This window comes from Schistocerca piceifrons, chromosome 2 (genome assembly GCF_021461385.2).
Source record: "Schistocerca piceifrons isolate TAMUIC-IGC-003096 chromosome 2, iqSchPice1.1, whole genome shotgun sequence".
Taxonomy (NCBI): Eukaryota; Metazoa; Arthropoda; class Insecta; order Orthoptera; family Acrididae; genus Schistocerca; species Schistocerca piceifrons.
The window spans coordinates 1,028,032,239-1,028,039,573 of record NC_060139.1 but is presented as its reverse complement, the minus strand read 5'-3'; the positions used below and the strand labels follow the sequence as shown (position 1 = coordinate 1,028,039,573).

The 7,335-nt window shown below is 38.2% G+C and overlaps 1 non-coding gene across 1 annotated transcript; it reads right to left on the bottom strand.

The window, feature by feature from the left end:
- Positions 1 to 2,438: 2,438 nt before the first annotated feature.
- Positions 2,439 to 2,510, bottom strand: Trnah-gug. The gene has a single exon. It is a non-coding gene; the product is annotated as a tRNA-His (tRNA).
- Positions 2,511 to 7,335: the final 4,825 nt, after the last annotated feature.

Below are 7,335 nucleotides of genomic sequence, written 5' to 3'. Positions count from 1 at the left end.
GGATTTACTCCTGACTCTGTAAACTCTTAGGAGTCCATTAGGGCAACATAACGTCCAAGTAGTAAGGTGTATTACATAGGTGATTCCTAGAGAATCGGAAGAGAAGTCGGTTTTCTACATTCTGGTGACATCTCTTTTTCTTGCTAAGCTTTTTCGTTGTGGAATGCAAACGCATGCGGGCAGCCCTAAACTACTTTTATTTCGTAGTGAAGTATCGATACTTTGCAATCCTGAGCTCGAGATGGCGGCGGTGATGTGGTTAATGTTCGGGATCCGTACACAGCGTATACATTATTTTGAGGATAACAAGCTACCAAATGAAACCCACTTCGGATTTAAACCAAACCTATCAACCATAAAAGCTACTGAAAGCCTGTTACCTGCAATTCACGATGGTTTTGAAAGGTAACTGACCACCTGTGTTACATTTACACAATTCAGTGAAGCTTTTTATTCTGTATCACAGAAGAGTATTTCAAAAAACGAAGATAATATGGTACTGAAGATAAATCACAAAATTTAGTTAAATCTTACCTAAACAACAGGCAACAATAAGTGTATGTCAAAAAGGGAAGATCAAACCTAAAAAAAATTAGGAGAGGTATCCCATAAGGCTCTCTTCTTGGACCATTCCTCTTTGTCGTTTAACTTAATGACTTTTTAAACTATAATGCCTGCAAGACTGTTCTATATGCTGATGATCCTACTTTGGACAAGAAGAGAATAGAAGCTTTAGAAATGTGGTGCTACAGAGGAATGCTGAAGATTAGATGGGTAGATCACATAACTAATGACGAGATATTGAATAGGATTGGGGAGATGAGAAGTTTGTGGCACAACTTGACTAGAAGAAGGGATCGGTTGGTAGGACATGTTCTGAGGCATCAAGGGATCATTAATTTAGTACTGGAGGGCAGCGTGGAGGGTAAAAATCATAGAGGGAGACCAAGATACACTACGCAGATTCAGAAGGATGTAGGCTGCAGTAGGTACTGGGAGATGAAGAAGCTTGCACAGGATAGAGTAGCATGGAGAGCTGCATCAAACCAGTCTCAGGACTGAAGACCACAACAACAACCTACTATGATTTCATCCATGAGAATATGCAATAGACAAAAATAAGGAACTATTTGAACAAAGTAGCTAATTGTGTAATGCTAACCAGTTATCTGTCAACAAAACAAACAGTAAAAATTTAATGTAATCTAGAGATACAACAAGAAGTGAATCAGTGTGTGAAACTGTTGGACCTGATAACACACTAAAGCTTGTAATGGGATGCGCATATAAAATACCTGACTGGTTATCTTGCACATGTCATTTTTCCACTATATAAACTAAGATATTCTATTAACAAAATTTACTGTTTTTTTTTGTTATTATACGTTCTTCCAGTCACAGCTGCATGGGATAATGTTATGGGGAAATTCTCTAAGTACAAATGGCATTTTCAGATGATAGATAAAAGCAATCAGCTGTATTCTAGGACTGGGTCTGAGAGAATCCTGTAAGGAACATTTCAGTCAACCCAGTATAATGACAACCCCAAGTCTCTGTAGGTATAACTGCTAAATATATGTCAAAGAACATATACAGAAAATTTATGCTGAGAATGATTGTACATTTGCACAGTACTGGAAACAACTGCATGCTAGACACATCATTTTCAAGGCTATCACTGATACATAACGGCCACAAACATCTAAATTAGTAAGAGTCCACACCAAGTAAATTTTAAGGTACTATTAGAAATACAGTTTTAAAATTAGGAGCATATTCGGTGGAGTAATACCAGCAAAGTAACCTGAAGAACATGCGTGTAAATCTTCATTACTGGGAAATAAGGGTATCACAGCTGTGAACGTATTCAGATCACATGTGTAATCATAATATACCTTTTCATGCATGTAAATGTAGAGCTACAATATATACTGTATAACGTGTAACTGAAAGATAGTGTTTGTACCTGTGTAATCAATATGCAGTGATATAATGGAAGAAATGATGTATTATCCTTGTATAATTTTGTACATATGTAGTGAGACGTACTAAAACATCATAGATATGTAATGAAATACACTGAAATATAAATTGTGTAAGGAAATTCATCGGTTTGTAAATGTCTTAAAATGTATGACTTTAACTAAAAAGTACGTGTACATATATAACTTCAATTGACGAAGGCAGTTCCATGGTAAACATGCTGAAACCCTAATAAATAAACACCTAGAAAAAGTATAGGAATTTAGCAATGGACTCATATTTTGGACGATGGTGGTTCAAATCCCTGTCTGGCCTTGCAGAACTAGATTTTCTGTGATATGCCCGAGTTGCTGAAAAACGTTACGGATTTGTTAAAAAAAAATCTTGGCAGGCGTTCTTTATCTTTCAGGAAATTCATAAACTTCCTCAACTTCAGCAGAAAAAAATTTTCGATATGCCGTGACCAGGATTCGAACCTGGGTTCTTGCGGCCACAACGCAATGTCCTAACCACTAGACTATCACGGCTGACGGCCTGCGCCAGCGCTAGTAACTGACTTGCTTTCCCTGGCTGGTGGCCGCAGGCTGCTTTAGCGGGTCCCGCATAGCAGGGTCGGTCTCTTCGGCTGGCTCGTGCCATCCGCCTGAGGTACAAAATCCTTTACTATTGCTTATACCTCAGTACAGATTTGTTTCCCTAAACTGCAAAGCTTAGAATCTTGGATTCTAGCAGTATGTTAGCATACGTCGATAACTCTACAAAGAAGAGTGAAGTTGCACTATGAGAAACACTTTCGTTTGTTTGCTGCAACCAGTATAAGAAGTATTTCAGCATCCTACAAAATATAACTACTTGCTCGAGTTATGGGAAAGCATATCCTCTATAGGCGTTGTGAAATATCAAAACACATATCCGTCACTAAGGTGGAAAAGTATACACACAATGGTAACTTTTCCATCCGCTCACAACGTGCCCCGCGCGAAGTGTACAATAATTGCTAATTTTCCACCGGAAATGGATGTTCCCTCGACTACGAACATTTTATTTGAGTATTTACGTCAGACTAAGGCGCAAAAATAAAACAGCTGAAGTTTATTAAGCTTCATCCAGACACCATTGAACTCAATAACGCTTCATGAATATTACACAGATGTATTTTTGATATGAAGTCTATATCAATCAGAAATGAGCAAAGAACGGAAACAGGATGACACACATGCCACAATTAATCAGCCTCAACAAATATGTGTTTACAAATATATGTTTGCATGCCTTTTTTCTATTTTTGACTGGTACTATCCTGTAACAACGTATACACGCCCTGTATAAGATCTTGTATTGTTTATGGGGATACTTAGTGTTACCAATGTGAATTATGTGGCTGGATATACTGACGAATAATGATGCGTGGAACACAGAAGATTTTTATTTTCAATTTGTGGATGAGTGGTTTTATTCTGTAACACAAGGTTTCAGACTATGATGACACTCTGATATACGACTCCTTCATTTGCGTTATTATGAGCTATTCTCTTCCTTGGTACAACCCTGAAGATGGCAGGTAATCCTGAGAAACTATGCTCAAGAGTGTGTAAAAGTACAAAGATATACTCGTATGTCAATAGTGCAATCACTGCGTCCAGGTCCGTAACGCGGAAGGTCAAAAACCGGCCCGCCAAAAATATTCTGAAAGTATAAATTATGTACTCAGATTATTTTAAAAAAAATATTTTTCTGTACATGACAATTCGTTTGAGCACAACCCTTATAATTTTTTCTAGTAGCGTACAATTAACTTCTGAATAATTAGAATGCTTAATGGTTAGTTATAAGTAAATTAAATACATAGTTCCTACGCTTTGCAGCGCAGGGGAGTGCGTTGAAGAGCGGGACGGAAAGGAGCAAACTGTCCAGCCGGCGCAGCATGGTTATATCGATCCACGTAAAAGCTCTGTACACACAAATGCAACGCAAGAATTTTTTTTAATGAACAAGCAAATTTTATAAATCGATTTCAAACTCTGGCAACCTCTGACATCTCTGTTAACTCGGAGAAGGCTTATTTATTTAAACACCTTTTTTTGTGCTCGTAACTCTAACGATAACTTAAGTCTGGTCCACACGCATTGTTTTGTCGTCAGTCTTGCATGATAATGCCAGAAAATGTACCACTGGAGCCCCTAAACACATAAAATTGGCGTCATTAGCCACGGAATGGCGACATGAATTTACCAGTCGATTTGTTTCACCAGAAAGGAAAGTCGAAAGGCTGTTGAGAAATTGGAAGCCATTTGTTCTGATGATGAATTTTATGCTTACGCGAAGCATATAGCGCAAAGATTACGTAATCTTAAAGTGAACGAACATGTATTTGCGAGAAAGCTCATTAATGATGTTATTTTTGAAGCTGAACTGGAAGCATTAACAAAAGACTTTGCATTTGTTAACTGTAGAGGTTCTTCCGGAGGACGGAGTTTAATGCATCAGAGTTTTACTTATAATTATCAGTCTTACGGCTTTGAGTTTCCCACCAGCCAGTCTAAGTACATCAATAGCTGCATCATAGCTTTTAACTGGTTTCTCTTTCTCTTGATAGAAGACTGGTCACTGGGCGATGGTGTGTCACAGCTTGATACACTTTTTGTTACAGGTTCCACTCTTCCCTCTCGTGATGTTAGATAAGTGGCAAATTCAACATCTTCTTTATTTACTAATTCTTGTTCCTCATCCTCCTAATTAAAATAAAACAAATCTTTTTATTTCTTACATTCCACAAAACAAAATCAAAACGAAACATTTATTTAATTTTTCACTATTATTTGACTGATCCACCCCTTTTGCCTTTTCTGTTTCCAAAGATCGAAAGAGAATGGACAGACATAGCTGAAGATTTAAACACGAAATGGTAGTTTCCTCATTCCCTTGGTTTAATTGACGGGAATGATGCCACCAAGGTGTGATGGATCGTATTATTTTAATTACAAAACACTCACAGCATTTTACTTATGGCAGTTGCCAACGTTAATTGCTTATATGTCTACTGTGAACAAATGACCGCACTTCGGATGGACAGGTCATTGCAAACCCAAGGATTTATGAAAAATTGTCGCAAGGTAGCCTCAAGATACTTAAAAGCAGAGAAAGTTTCAAATAGTAATCAAGTACTTCCCTACGTGTTTGTCGGTAATGAAACATATGGACAGCGATTTGATTTTTTTAAACCGCATTGAAGAAGCAGCTTAAAATGAGACACACGAAGTTTTAATTATCGTTTGTCATGAGGTCGACGTGTCGTTGAAAACACATTTGGAATAATGGCATCTCGTTTACGAATTTTGCATACTGCCATTAATTTAGAGCTAAAAAATACTGAAATCGTAGTGATGGCTTGGTTGTACTGCATAATTTTTTAAGAAGACTGTGTTCTCAAAACTATTTATCACCTGAGATACTCGGTGCAGAAAATATAGAGGATGGTTCTGTAGTATTAGGAGCGAGATGTAACTCTGAAATTATGCATGATCTACAACTTGGCAGACAAGATCTGATAATGGAAAGTGCAAGAATGGTAACGGACAGTTTTAAATATACTTCAACAATGAAGGATCAGTACGCTGGCAAGACAAAGCCATCGCGTAATTTAAAAAGTAAATGAAACAGTGTACTTCAAATGGATGTTTACATGTCGCATAGCAAAAATATGTATACTGCGCTTTAAACATCTAGGCACTAATTAGAAAATAAACGCTGCAGAAATTTAGTTCGTTTGTATTGAGTTATTAACTACGTTGCACATTACTTCCTTTTGTTGAAAATACAGGAGAACCCCAATACAACTCACAAAAACTCAGGTACATAATACTTGTAACAGTACTTATAAAAACACAAATTGCCTTGTTTTCTACGGGGAACGCAATAAATAATGGTTGTTGATCAAAAAAATTAAAAGTTATTTTTGTTACTTACCTCCTTTTCTGAACCTTCGATGTTTCATCGTGATCTTCTCGGGTGTTGGCCTCTGACATTCAAGAAGGAAAATAAAGTATCACAAAGAAGGTTTAAAAATGTCTTCCGTTCCAACTCCAGGTCTTATAGTTGCTTTTGTTTTCGTACTCTCCCTGTGGTAAACTGTTCGGAATTTTCTGGTGACCAATTCTTTTGTTGTTCCAGGATACACTTTCTTATACTCATTGACCAAAGCCGCGTATGCTTAGTTTTTCTTGTCTCGGTCGCTGTAATCCTTAGATTTTACTTGCTAGAGGCAAGGAAAACTTTGGTACAGTTTTATGAGCTCCGTGAAAAATTCGAGTCGACCGTCGTAAGTCTGCCATTTTCTTGCGCCGCTACACACAATAAAATAACAGTTGTAACCACCAAAAGTCATCGAGAGTACTATTTGTCCAGAACAATTTGATGAGCCCGCTGGTGCTGCCAACATCGGAGCAAATCGGCACTAGTTGAAAGATGTTCAATTGTCTCCGAGCGCTGCCAACGTTAAGCCGCCCTAGAAGCGTCGTATTAATTGTACACATTTAATGGTTTGTGTCCACTAGCAGATAACTTCTGCAAGCGTTTGCTGAGGTGCTTAAAACAGAAACTTACTCAGGTTTACTTTTTGAAGCCGTTGGGGCAATTTCAGCAACTTGCTGTAAGTACTAGTTGCAGAAGTGTTTCCACTACAGTCGTGTTGTGACATAGACAAGCGGAAGTTCACAGTGTCGTGCTTAAAAAGCAGAGCAGCCACCAATGTTGTTGCATTATTATTAATGAATAAAAATCATTATGAAACACAAAAATAAACAGAAAAAAGAAACGTTCGGTTGAAGTCATGGATACAATGGAGAACATACACAAAATGGCCCAAAATTTAAAGACGTCTGTACTGTCATTCGACTTGCCTTTCTGGTGAAACAAATCGATTCATGTCGTACTTTCGTGGCTGGTGGCGTCAATTATACCTGTTTAGGTTTTCCAGTGGTAGGTACATTTCGTTCGGCCTTTGATCGATAAGACTGACGTTTGTCTATATGCACAAACTTAGAGGCAGCCTTGCATGTACACAAAGCTCCAGCCCATCAGTCTTTCAAACTCCATTCAGTTCACGCAATACTGTCAAACTTTCGCCCACATGCAACGTTTTATTTGACAAATGTGGCATGATCATGCAAGATTGACGACAAAACGGTGCGTGTGGACCAGGCTTTAAGTGTAGACCAGGCTGTAAAGCTACTTTACGAGTTCAGCGGGCGGCGGCGATATTTGTGAATGAAGCGCCTCCTTTGAAGTGCGGCTCCCTTGTAGTGCGGTTCCTTTGGCATACGGAGCACACTTTGACACGGAAGTAGCTCGATT